Below are 13,892 nucleotides of genomic sequence, written 5' to 3'. Positions count from 1 at the left end.
CATCATTAAACAAACAAGATGCTTCCCAACTAACACATCAGATGTTAGGTAGTCATGGAGTCCCAAAATATTCTCTGCATTTTAAGAGAATTTAAGTATAAAATTATAAAATTGCAGGAAAGAACTTGGCTGATAGTAACATGAGAGGAGTGGCCTCCCATAGCCACAGGAGGACAGAATCCAGATCTAGTTCCTTTATCGGCAACGTCTACCCAGCCCTTTGCTCAGCTCCTGGTGTATTTAGGCACTCAAAAATATTTGAAGAACAAAAATATGCCATCAAAATAACTCCCTTCTACTCAAGAGAAAGGCTCTGGCTGCAAGCTTCAAATTTGCCAAACTGGCAACCTCTAGCACAGGATGGGATGAGAAAACATATCCACATGAATAACCTTCTGAGGAAAAGACGACATGGCTTTCTCAAAGAGGAAATCAAACCCGTACCACACCCATCTACCCGAATTATCTGAGGATAAAGTATGAGATTACAATATATGTGGACACTTACAAAAGTCTAGGTAAGATTTTAAATAAAAGGCTACTTATAAAGAAAAAACCTCAGTGACCACAAAACTGAGAATATTTACCACAGATGGGGCATGATTTAGAAACAAAATTATGGACAGATGCTGAGGCACTGCCCCAAATGAAGAACTGTAAGCAGAAATTGATCTTAGGTAATGTTTTGGAAATGCTACACTTAACATTTTAATAAATTATATGAAAGATATACAGAGAATTCCCCACTTTGTAGATGGAATAGTGGGCTTCCTGATAATGAAATGCTACACTGTGTTGGAAAAATAAAGGAACTGAATGGTGGAAAGGATCTTTAAATGTATCAAATAAGAAACATTTGCAAAAACTAGGATTTATTTCCAGCTTAGAGAATACCTTTGGCATGCATGTAAGTTGTCTAAGGATGTGAAGGGCCATCCCGCAGAAGAGAAACTAGAGTTGCTCTAGGCAGTTCCTGTGTAGACAAATTAGGCCTAACATGGAAATTGCAGAGGGGCACATTTCAAGGTCAAACTTCCTAACCATCAGACCCAACTAAAAAGATTCTTCCCTGAATTATCTCTAAGAGCCCACTGAGATACAAGAAGCTAAAATACTGCAGACAGGAAAATGGCAGCTATTATATAATGGACAAGTATAAGTAAGGCATTTACAGGAAAAAATCTAAGTTGTATCTAAAGGATTCATGGCTTCAAGACATGGCAACAAGGAATTTTCAAGTACTTATATATAGAAAGTTCCCTAAAGACAATGTAATCAATGAGATGTTCTATGTAAAAAAGGCCAAGGGTGGGGAGGGCAAAGGAGGGGGGCAAACTCTACTGTCAACAACAAGGAAAAGGAAAAGACTGTAAATAGAACATATTTTTTTTCTATCCTTCTAACAAATCATAATTTAGCTATATCTGAAATGCAGTTCTGATTAGTTACCATAAATCCAGAAGTCAAAGCAATGCTGACAAAGATCCAAAGAAGTGTAAATGGAATGACTAAGAAGCTAAAGGTTACACTGAAGATTATGTTTTAAAATCAGCTTCAACTGAGAAACATGAAAACCAAGGGGTACAATGATCAAAATCAAAATATATATCAATATGGTAAAATTATTCACCAAATCTCAGTACAATGTATCAAGCTTTTGAACTTGAAAAGATAGAGTCTTTTTTCCACTATAGATACAAAGAAACTTGTGGAATGTGTTATTACCAAGAAGTATTTAGTGTTAAGAATACTCCAGAATGTATAAATTTATGTATATTGAGTCCATTGTGGGTCCTACAGGACAGAAGTGACATCTGAGATGATTCCTTAAATTTCTGTGGTTAACATCTTGTAAGATGACAATGCCTCACCTCAAAACATCCCTTGGTGCCAACTGAGACAAGACAATCGGCCTATAGCCCCCTCTCTAATAGATTGAGTGAAGCTTGTTGGTAGAGTTCCTTTCATTCTTTTATACATGTATGAACATGTGCATTTGATATACACACACACACACACACACACATTCGCACACATGATACAGACACATATACACATTATCTTTTATACATATAGGATCCTCCTTATATAGCTCCCTATTTCATTTATCATATATTCAACATTCTAGGACATTATAAGTTCTTAGAAAATATTGTTTTATGGCTACATAATCATCCATTTTACATAAGCCATAATGTCGCTGTTCTCACTAGTATAAATAATGCTACAATGCGTATCTTTGTTCACAAATCTTTCCATATATCTCTATTTTTTTCTCCTTAAGATAAATTCCTAGAAGTAGAATTACTGAGCTATTTCCAGTAATACTGTGCCCAGTGCACATTTCCACTAGCAGTTTTGGAGACTGACCCCTTTAACTACTTTTGATGGCATAATTCAATTTCCAATTTGATAGGTTTAAAAAATAGTGCATCATTTTAATCTGTACTCCTTTGATTACTTTTCAGAATGAAAATTTTCTCATATACCTCTTGGTCATTTGTGAACTTTGATCATGTTCTGGGTCAGTAAGGCTTTTTCTTAATGTTTTGGCTACAAAAAACTTTAAAAACCAGTTGAGAATGAGTCACGGATCCGTGGCTTCAGCTCCCCCTGCTGGCCAAAAAGTTACTACCATCATCGAGACAGATAAAAAGAAACCACAGGTGACAACTGTATGCTTGTCCATTTTCTGGGCTGTTGCTACCGACATAATTTAATACACAGTGATGAAAGATAAAACATTATGTGTCTAAACTCATACTTAAATGAGCTGTGATGAAGAACGGGGGAGGTACAAATGATCACTAACTATATAAGAACTAATGTTACAAAGAATTCTAAAATTATAATCACCACTGCCAAATATACTACCTGGTTGGAATACCACAAGCCTACATGGTATTCATTTCCTTATACTTTATTCTAATAATGTGAAAACATTTTAGTTACCAGATGACATTGGTCTGCCAGTAAACTGGTTCTTTTTTTCAAAAGCAAAAATAAGAAAACAAAACACTTTTGCCCTTCATCATTTAACAGAAGATTATTTAAAAACAGAAAACAAAACCTCGTTGCAATCCTTATTCCAAAGCTACAGAGTGCCCCCACTGACTAGACTGGGTTCTCTAGAGTAAGGTTCCAAAGGGTAAGGCCAGGATTGGCAAATGGATGTGACTGCCTCACCTTTTCCACCAATACCCTTCAAAGACGCAGTCCTCAGACCATTCATTCAACACACATTCACTAAGTACTATCACATGGTAAGCAGTGATGATAAAAGACAAGATTCAGACTCTCCAAGAACTCAGAGACTAGCTGAATGCGAGAGGCAAACCTGCAGTCACTATACAACAGCAGTGCTGGGTGCGTACACACACTCAGAGGCAGGGCCTGTGAACAGAGGAAGCTCTCGGTGTCAGCTACTGCTTTTATTATTGAATCATCACTGTTATTAAAAAACCAGGAGGAGTAAGTTTCTAGAACAGGATGGAGGCCACTTTAAACAGAAGCAACTACTTATATGAAGGCCCAGAGGCAAAGAAGCAACAGGTGTACAGAGGAACTGCAAGCAGTTCAGCACATTATTAATATATTTCACATTATCCTGAACAGCAGTGCAGTGCTTAGGAAGGAGTAGAGGAGGTGATCTGACTGGGGCCAGGACACCAAGGGCCTGGGTGCTTGGCAAAAGCATTTGAGCTTTACCTTGGAAGTCAGGTTAGCCATAAGGGGAGGAGGCCTATGATCATACGATGAGATCCACATTTTACAAGATACACCTTGGCAACACCTTGCAAGGCAGAAAACAGTCAAGGAGAATGACCCGAAAGTGACTGAAGGTTATCAAGGCAAAGGGTGACAGAGGTCTGAACTCAGAAGGGAGAAATGGGGATGACGAGGGAGACATTAGGAGCTAGGACTAATGTGACTAATGTGCTGCACGAAGGGATCCTGACTTGAGTGGCAGATGGATGATGGTACCACTCATGGGGACATAAAGATGGGAAGAGATGGGACTTGGGGAAGTAGATAATGAGGTCACTTTGAAATGAACATAGAACATCCAAGTGGAGATGTCCAGGAGGCAGCTATGTGTATGGGACTGGAGATCAGCAGACCATTTAGAGCTGGAAAAAACACACTTCCAAATCATCAGTAACTAGATGACAAATGATTTACCTAAGATGTCCCCCACGATCTACATAGGGTAAAAGGAGAAAGGGCCAAGGTTAAGACAAACAATGATGTGAAAAAGGAAAAAAAATCTGCAAAAAAAATTGAAAAAGAGCAGCCAAAGATGACAATGACAGAACGAGCCAGCACCCCCATTTCTACTTTGCTGTGTGCCAGGCACTATTCTATGTGCTTTCATACATGAGCTTACTTCCTCCTCACAGCAGTCCTGTAAGGTAGGGGCTATTATTTGATTATTTTTCCCATTTTTCAAATGAGGTTACTGAAATACAGAGAAGTAAAATTACTTTCCCAAAGTCACACAGCAAGTGGCAGAGCTGAAATTTGAACCTAGGAGTCTGGCTCAAGAGTCCATGTTCTGTTACCACTATTCTACAAAGCCTCTCAGAAATGAAGACAAGAGGCCAGGAGGGACTGCCACCACCACAGCCACGTGGAATGGTCCACAGTGTCAGAGACTACAAGGAAGCCTCAGAAGAGAAGGGAAGGAAGGGATCCTCCGAATTTGGCAGGAGGGATGAATCTATAAGGATAGTTTCAGTGGAACACATGTGTAGATGCTAGAAAGGGACCATGGTTACAGTTTAAGATTTTTTATTTTTAAAAAGTGAACGAGACTTGAGTGTGTTTATAAGCTGGGGAGAAAATCCTACTGGGAATGGGAGGTTGAAAAACTGGTTGGGAAAAGAGACAACAGCCAGCCAGAGGTTCTTGTAAGAAAGTAGCTCAAGAGACCTGATGGGTGGGCCTAGTATGGGAAGAGACAAAGACAGGGACAGGGCTGGACCCAAAGAAAGTCTTCCTTGATAGGCTTTGTGTGTTCTATGATCTAAGAGGCAAAGTCATTAGGGGAAGGGAGGTTTAGTTTATAAGCAAGGCAGCTATTTAACTTCTGAAGAAGCCTGTACAGTAATGCTTTTCAAATATTAATCTATATTTCTATCTGATTCTTTTACCCAATTTCACTCTCATCTGGCTGTCTCACTTATTAAATTACAATCTGGGTTGCAAACATTTCACAAGATGATTTCTAAGCAAGAAAAAAATGTAGCAAAAGCTAAAATACCTACACTCTTCAGAATAAAAAGATAATTTTTTTATAAGATAGTATTTTTCAATTTCTTCAAATCAAGTACCTGAATATATTCTCTGAGATTCCAGAACTTACTATGGCTACTCCCTTTGTCCTCTGGGGCAAACCAGCCAACAAATGCCCTGAGCTGCCTTCTGCCCACTGTCTGACATCTCTCCCCCACACCAGCACCTACACTGGTGATCTCTGCCCAGCCTGGCCAGCACTCTCTCTGACCTCGCTGTACAGTTCCAACAATTACCCTACACTATGAACTCCTTCACTTCAGTATAGGGAGACAGGAGAAGGAATTTGGGAACTCACCTCTGATGACAAGTGACAAAGCAATTATATAACACGTATTTATCTAGAGCAATCCCAGACCACTGTAAAAATCAGAAAAACAACAGACCTTTCCATTCCATAAAACGCACACAGGCAAAACCACATCATTTTGCATCAGACTGCCAAAAACTGTCATTCTTCACATATTCCATCCATAGACAAGTCCCTCCAGCCATCACTAAAGATCTATTTACTTGTCCTTGGCAAATAATTTATACAAGCTTAGTTTGCTGGTAGCCTGGCCTGCCACAGAAAGAAGCTTTAGAAGAGAGGGGAGGGAGAGCTATGGGAGGCTGGCACAAGGACAGTAACAGCCTGATCCTAAGGTAGATCGTCCAAGGAGATAGTAACAGACCAAAAAAATGTTGAGAATAGCCTGATAGTGTGTTAATACGTACATACTAGTCCACCAACACCGTGTATTTTATGGTCTCCAAAGACACATATTTCAGATGGTACAGTAACTCACAGGCATAGTGAGGATTTTCAATAACTATGGATTATTATGAGATAAAATTTTGTGTAGGGTATTTTCTTTAAGGAGACAGAGAAGCATGTAACACCTTTCGAAAGACTTTTACCTAAATTCTAACTTTTTTTAGTTTTAATACTGGAAGTTTCAGGAGAGGAAACCACATACAAGCACAAAATAGGTAAGCAGCAGTCACATCATCAGGGGTCTATATTCTATGTTAAAAAGTTTGAACTTCACCCTCAAGGCAAATAGGAGGGGAATGGAAGCAGAGGGCTGGCCAATCAGTCAGGCCAGAGGAGGAACTTCCTCAAGGTCTTGCTATTTCTGGGGTGACCCACACTGTCTACTCCAAAAATGTCAGTTTGAAGCCAAATGTTGGAGGATATCCATTCCAGCTTCAAATATCACACTCGACTAAATAGAAAGCATCTCTCTTCACACAGGGAAGGGGGTGTTAATTCCACATTATTGAGTATCCTTAGCTTCCAAACCCAAAGAGACATATACCTGGGCCTAATTCTTTCCAATTAAGGAAAGCCCAAGGCTCCACCAATTTCCACAAAAGTAAGACGTGGAGAGCAAGACTGTATTCTTGGCCTTAATTAATGAGACAGAATTTTACTGATAGCCAAAAAAGAATAATCTTTCTAAAGTTTCAATTTTATATAAACCTTAAGTTTCAATAACAAAAATCTATACATATTAAAGATAAATGAGAAGCCTAAAGAAATAATCTGCTTCTTTAAGTCATGTTACCTATTTACACCAAAATTTTCATTGCCTATGTGTAAATGTTAAGGGTCTGCCACCCATGATGAGTGACTAAGTCTGTGGGGCTGATAAGGCTACTGGATGTTATTATGGGTTGAACTGTGTCCCCCCCAACAAAAAAAGTATTTTGGACTCCTAATTCCCACCTCAGAATGTGCCCTTAGCTGGAGATATGGTCTTCACAGAAGTCAAGTTAAAATGAGGTCATGAGGGTGGGCCCTAATCCAACATGATTGCTGTGCTTTTAAAAAGGAAGTATTTTTGAACACAAGCCACACACACAGGGAGAACTCTATGTAGAGACTGGAGTTATGCTGCCACAAGACAACGACAATAATCAGAACCTAGACAAGAATTACAACTACGAGAAGCCCTAGACCTTTCACAGGGCGCATGCCCCTGTCCACAGACTTGCAGCCTCTAGAACTGAGAGAAAATTAATTTCTTTTGTTAAACCACTTGTTGTGTGGCACTTTGTTATGGCAGCCCTGACAAACTGATGCCATGAAGAATACTAGCAGCTCGTGTTTACTGAGCACGTACCAAGTATTATTCTCAGCACTTGGCATCAACAAACTCAGTTAGACATTACAAAGTCCACTCTAGGATCTAGGTACTATAAGGATACACTTTTTAGAGACGAGGACACCATGGTTCTAAGGGATTAGGAATTTACCCACCATCAATGAGAGCCCCCACTCTTCCACTAAGCTACGAGGATCTATTATTAATAGTAATTATAGCAATAAAAAAACAGTAGTGTTCACTAACCCAGCCACTATGTCCTTTACAGATATAATGGACACAACAATCTTCCAGAGCAAATGTTAATATTATTTCCAGTACAAAGGGGAAGACTGAATCTGAGATTAACTACCCAAAGTCATACAACCAAGAATAGTATAGTGTATCTAACTGCCAATTAGAGGGAATAAACAATGAAAATCTTTTTTTTAACTAAAAGTTTTAAGAGCTGGTGAAATTTTTTCATGCCTGATCTTGCAATTCAATACTAGAAACATACATCCACAAATTCAAAATTCTTAGCCATCTCAGGAGAATGTATGTCCTAGATTATGGTGCCCTTTGTGTACAGATTCCTTCACCACTGGTCTCTCAGTGAGAGCCCTTTGCTGTTACTCTGACTTTCAGACACAAGAGAAGAAACAGTAAAAAATTAGTACTAATTTTTAAAATTCTGTAATTTTTAAAATTTCATACAAACACCAGAGAATATAGAAACACATAATACAGTGAGAAGTTTCCTCCCCGCTCTGTCTTCTACCTGCTCAGTTCCTCAACTTAAGTAACCAGTATCACCATTTTCTTGTTTATTCTTCTAAAGCTTGTATGCTTATAATAAGCCAATACAACTTTCTTTAAAAAAAAAAAACCCACAAAGGGTAACATCATACAACTGTTCTGCATCTTACTTTTATCACGTACCTATCTATTTTGGAGATCTTTCCATTCCCAGAAATTGTATTTTAATTCTGTCCTTTCCTCTGTCAAGAATACTTCTTACTGTCCTTTCGTCTGTCAAGAATACTTCTTACTTACTTTCATTATATGTGTCAGTCTAGCACACAAGGCACCACCGAGCAGTCCCTCAGAGCTGCCTGAGACGATGAGAGCAGCCCCGTTCCACACCCAGGTTCCACACCCAGGGCCGAGGCGAGAGAGGGCTCTCTCCTTGCTCTTCTCTCCAACTTGCCCGATTCTCTTCCTCCTCCCTCCCTCTCCCCCAGCTCCCCCAGGCCCTAACCGGGACAACAGACCTACAACTCATCAAACATCACCCATACTGCTCAGGCACAGCTAGGAGGAGAAGAGCTGCAGACTCCTGATGTAGAGAGAAAGGGGTAAATAATATCCATGGAAACTTCAAATTAACAAGAATGCCTTAAATTAAGGACTCTTTTTGGAGTTATTTTTCCTTTGTTACTTATGTTCTCTTTGGTATTGTGTTTTGTGAAAAGGGTGAGTATTGGCACTATTTTCTACAAGATGGAGACAAGCACATACTCAAGTCTAATGTGTAAGTAATGCCTGAAAGAAACGGTTCATTCTGAAACAAGATAATCAGAAACAAATAGTAAGAACTATAGAAAATTGAACATTTTGGCTCCTAAGGATTCATTTTAACTGGCCTACCTTTTTTTTTTACTTAAAAATAAATAGCTATAATCTGAATATACTTCTTAGAAACATTTTAAGGATATTCACAACTGAGAAAAAATAAAATTCTCTTCCCCTTTTTATTTTCCAAATTAAATACCCTGCAAATTCAATTCTATCCTCTTCCCCCAAAAAGTGCCCTTTTTTTGCTACCTAAATCAAGCACTTCCAATTTTTTAGTTTCTTTAAGCAATAAAAGGAGGAAGAAAATGCTAGTCAATAAAAATTTTGTTTAGACTCAGAAGAGGTCTTCCACTGATTGGTAGGGAATATAAAATTAAGGCAGCCACATAGCTACATTCTTAAGTAGTTAACAGTTGGTAAGGCATAATACGGAGCACTGACTTCAATTCTGTATTCCTGCTATGCCAGAGGCCTTTGGTACAATTTCAGTGGTTAATGTGGAACTATGTTATTATTAACACACTTAGTTCAGAGATACAGAGGTATATCTTTTTTTTTCTTAATTTTTATTGAACTATCATTGATATACAATCTTATATGGGTTTCAAGTATACAACACAGTGGTTCAACAGTTACCTGTATTAAATCCTCACCCCCACTAGTGCGGTTACGATTGGTCAACACGGAAAGATGTTACAGAATCACTGACTGCATTCTCCATGCTGTACTACTATCCCCATGACCAACTTATATTGTGATTGAGAATTTTTGTGCCCCTTTATCCCCCTCATCCTCCTCACGAACCTACCCCAACCCCTCCCCACTGGTAACCACTGATAAATCTTAAACATCATATGTATCTCAAAAAGGAGTATCTCTATGTACATAATATAATATTTAAAACCTGTAAATAAAATCTGATATATGGGTCCCAATTTCTTTGGGTTTTTAAAAAGGATACTAGAACCTGCTAATGTCCCCTTGCCTGCTTCCTAAAGATAACAGAGGCCACCAGGTCCTGGCACTAAATACTAAGCACTAAAGAGAAATACTCTTGTACAAGGTCCTCCAATTCCTGTAGGTTCAAGAGTTATGAATGGGTCACCCATGCAACCCTTCCAACTCTACAGGGAGAATGGCTGGAAAAACTGTGTCACTTTGGCTTCCTTCATACTAATAAAAGCACTCTATATCCAACAATAGCTGGAATATAAATGAAGATGAGAACTCAGTCTACATTTACCTAAACATTTCTCATAGTCCAAATATTTAGGTTATACAAAATATTCTGCATTATTCTCTGATTTATTCACTGCACTAATCTGCAGTTCCACAGAGCAAATTACCATACAGCAATCTTCACTACACTGGTATCTAGCTCAGAAGGAAAGGAACCTGTGGCACCGGGTGAAGCTGATGGAGGGCTTCCACCACTCCATATCTTTTTCTCTATCCTTCCTCCCATTTTCCTCCCTTCGTCTGTCTTAAGCTTTTCCCTGTGCTTAATCCTAATGACAAGTTCCTTGGCCATCTCCGTTCAAGAGATTGGAAGAAGCCAAGAGACCAGAGAGCCGCCACCACATCGACAAGAGCTATTTCATCTAAAGATCACCTGTCCACACTGCCCAAAAGAGGTTTCTTTTATCCTGTTAGATGAAACTTGGCACAAAGTACTACCAGTTGAAAAAAATGGTGTAAATTCACATGCAAACGACTAGGGAGCAGCAGCAGAGCTCTCCAGAAGAGCTGTACATGTAAACCAACAGGTCTTAGAATATTCTACTATACGAAGTTTCAGAGTAAACAAATGGTTAATGACACATCTTTGGCAGCACATGAATCAGCGAGATTTGCAAGACTGGGACACACCCTAGTGCCTATGACTCTAAAGTACCTGTTTGAAAGTGGACCTAGGTGTCTGAATTGCCAATCCATCCTACTAAGATTGGAATAGAATTTTACAACTATGTGGGCTGTCATAATTTAAAGTTTAAAAAAACCCACATCATTATTAGAGGAGTGAATTTGAGAACTTCATTAATATTTTAACACCAATAGTTAAGAACAGAAGCAATATCATGTAAGGAGTAACCAATCAGTTCTAAGAAGCAAACAATTGTTTTTGAGGGGAAAGGAATGTCAGGTAAGAGAGTTGAAGAACTGCAAATTCAAGAATTAGAATATTCTCAATTCTGAAGAAAAAGACAGAAAATGAGACCTCTAATTAAAAAATAACACATCTTACCTTAAGATGCATCCAAATAGCATTCATAGTGTCAGGAAGAGTTCAGACAATATTCAGAAATGAGCGAGAAGGGAGTCTTAGTAATTCCTCAGTCACCAAGTATGAGCAGGGAGAAAAATACTGTTTCAAGAAGGTATCTGAAAGAGGAAACTCTCATTTAGACTAAAAAATAATCAAGAATAAGCACACAGTTTAAGTTTCTTTGACAGGGATTTGTAGTACTATTTGTCTCACCATCCTAAAAACATATACAACACACAGACCCCTTTGGAAAAGGGCAAATGTGCGTATGTGCATCTCCATATATATGTAGAAATATATTTACATTAAAAAGTGGATTGAATGTGTAACACATTATTTTAGATAATATAAAATGGCTTATCCAAGAATTAGAAAACCAAAATCCCAAATAGAAAAATGATTATCTAGGGTACCTCATAAAAACTATTGAAAAGTGATGTGTTAACTGACCATGTAAAAAAGACCCTTGCACACTTAATTTTAATAAATTAAAACCTCTCTGATCATTCTGATTGCCCTAAATTTTACCAAGTTTAAGTTTCAGAGACCATTCTACATCAAAAATAGTATCTATCCATGACTGAAATGCTACTAGCAAATAAAAGACCCTTCCTTCCTAGAGATCTTTAGGAGCAGTCCAAAGAACTTAATTTTGAGGATGGGAGAAAGGCAAGTTTGCCAGGAGGCAGGAGGATGGATTAAATGACCTCTGGTAGAATCCTTGTTCAATTCCTAGGCCTGAATGAAAATTCCAGCTTAACCAGTTACTGCTTCGCTTAAAATGGAGGCTTGCCTGAGTAGGGACAAAAATAACAGCACCCACCACTGTAAAATAAATTTTGAAATTTTCAAAGACTACGGTACCCTCATTTTTAAGAAAAATAAAAAAATCAAACCTCTGAAGTAGATGGTTATTGCTACGCGTTTGTCACTTCGGCTTGGAAGACTTGGCATCACTTTCCTAACCGCTCCTCGGAATTGGGGGTGGGGGGAGGAGTTTGACTCTTGACCCAAGTCTCGGAAGGGTTTTAAAGCCCTTCCATGATCCCCACCGAGAAGAGAAAGGGGAGGGCCCGAGCTCCCACCCCTCCCCCCACCTTGAACCCCTGTCCCAAACCTAACCCCCCCACCTTCCCTCGGCGGGGCGACTCCAGCTGCCCCATCCCCATTGTTAGGGAGGGGGCGAATGAGGGAGGGGGCTAAGGGAGGGGGCGCCCGCGGCCGCTGCCCGGCTCGCTTCAGGAGGGGCGGCCCGCGGGATGCAGCTTCCCTTCCTCTCCGCGTCGGTCCGTCCCACCTCGGCTCGGCCTGGCGCCCCGGGCTCTGCTCGGCGCCCCCGGCCCCGGGCCACCCCCGCGGCAGCCAGGCCCCAAGGCCCCTCGGCCGACATCCCTCAGCCCAGACCTGCGGGTGGGAGAGGGCGGGGGTCCCTGTGCCCCACACACGCGTCTCCGCTCCCCCAGCCCAGCCGCTTCCAGGGCCCTCGGCGGCGCCCGCTCCCCGGGCCCTTCGGCCCCCGCCTCACAACCAGACCACCCCGTCGACCTCCCGCGGTCGGGGCCGCCCCCCCTTCCCCACCATCACCTCCACCGACTCGGCCCCCCACCCCCCGGGCACCAGGGCCAACGGCAGCTCCCCCGGCCCCGGACCTACCTGCACGGCTCAACCAAGCCTAGAAGTGGGGGCGGGGAAATCTTCCGCCCTCCTCTGTCTCTCATTGGCCTTTCCGGCGTATATCGTGAGCACCATTGGCTGATGGTGGGTGTCCGTCAGAGCGGTGGGGCGGGACAGAAGGAGAGGGATGCTGGTGCCTCAGCGTCTCTGTCTCTGTTGTATCTCTCTGTCTCTGTCTCTACCTCGGCACTGGGAAACGAGAGACATTTGGACAAGGCGATAGGAAAAGGGCCCAAAGTGGTAGGAATAGAAATAGGAATCCTTTTAAGGATTCCCCAACAGTCTGCCACTCCGAACCCCCTACCTAAGTCCCCAATAGATCCTCTTCTCCATCACCCCTAACCCCGGTCCCTCACCCCTGTAGGTTCTTCATCCAGGAAGCGTCGTGGTGAATACTCAAGGCCGGAAGGCCAAATGGGGATTTTATATATGTATATAAAATATACACATACAAATACTTACATACAAAGTCAACCAGATATAAGGCCACGAGGGCCTGGAGATGAAAGGGCACACATTTTACAGGGAAGGACTTGAGATATAATCAAATAGAAGGGACTAAAAATCCCTCTTAAGAGCTAGTAACAGTGGTTTCCTCCTGGGAGGGGAACTGAGTGCCCAGAGGACCGGGCAGGAGGAAGTCGTACACTTCACTGCTGTAGCTTTTACTGTTCGTGCCATTCACAAAGATTATAGTTTTTTTTAATCGATTTAAATTTTAAAGTAATTCCGAGTCGGCAAAATCAGGGCGACAGACAAGATGGTCGTGCAGCATGCAAGTTAGGGAGCAATCTCAGTTTTAAATGTTTAGTTCCAGGTACCAGTGATAAAACCAAGTGGAAGTGTCCCATAGGCAACTGGAATTTTGGAACTTGGGATAGGGTGAACAATCTAGAAGAGATTTATGGTTCTTCATCTACCTAGGGTGATCAATGACCTGCTAACTGGTAAACTCTCCATAGAAGTATAAAAAGACACCCACAGTTAAAGTCAGGAGGATGAAAAGAAAC

The 13,892-nt window shown here is 40.9% G+C and overlaps 1 protein-coding gene across 5 annotated transcripts in view; it reads right to left on the bottom strand.

Moving 5' to 3' along the window:
* Window positions 1–12,883, bottom strand: part of KANSL1 (KAT8 regulatory NSL complex subunit 1) — a 189,201-nt gene extending 176,318 nt beyond the window's left edge. For 2 of the 5 annotated variants that reach the window (XM_073235722.1, XM_036997123.2), the window contains exons 1-2: window positions 12,105–12,291; window positions 11,188–11,324 (exon numbers count right to left, since the gene is read on the bottom strand). The gene's annotated coding sequence lies outside the window, so the exon portion shown is untranslated. Of the gene's footprint in view, window positions 1–11,187; window positions 11,325–12,104; window positions 12,292–12,861 lie in introns of those variants that run through there. The other 3 variants (XM_073235718.1, XM_073235721.1, XM_073235719.1) reach the window with 2 other exon arrangements.
* Between the last annotated feature and the right edge of the window lie 1,009 nt (window positions 12,884–13,892).

This window comes from Manis javanica, chromosome 4 (genome assembly GCF_040802235.1).
Source record: "Manis javanica isolate MJ-LG chromosome 4, MJ_LKY, whole genome shotgun sequence".
Classification (NCBI taxonomy): Eukaryota; Metazoa; Chordata; class Mammalia; order Pholidota; family Manidae; genus Manis; species Manis javanica.
Note: the sequence above shows the minus strand (reverse complement) of the source record. Positions and strands in the feature narration are given on the sequence as shown.